Source organism: Apaloderma vittatum, unplaced genomic scaffold, assembly GCF_000703405.1.
Source record: "Apaloderma vittatum isolate BGI_N311 unplaced genomic scaffold, ASM70340v1 scaffold11401, whole genome shotgun sequence".
Classification (NCBI taxonomy): domain Eukaryota; kingdom Metazoa; phylum Chordata; class Aves; order Trogoniformes; family Trogonidae; genus Apaloderma; species Apaloderma vittatum.
The window spans coordinates 103,413-103,692 of NW_009700839.1; positions in this window are offsets into that span (position 1 = coordinate 103,413).

A 280-nucleotide genomic window follows, 5' to 3' on the forward strand; every position below is an offset into this window, starting at 1 on the left:
TTCTGCTGCCTCCCCCCAAGGCCAGCTCTCCTGTGCTCCGAGACTGGCTTTGAGACACAGCTCAAGGTCTTGGGGGAGAAGGAAACACCTCAACACCAACAGCACCAGAAAGCTGTCAGCTTTCTCAGCTTCCTCAAACACTTTGTGAAACCAGGAGCCAGGTTCTCTAAGTCAACCTACCCAATTCATCCAATTCATCTTTTGGAAGTACAAAGGTAAAATATTGAATATAAGCCTTATAAACCAGAAAAAAAAAAAACCAGTTGGTTCATATTTAACA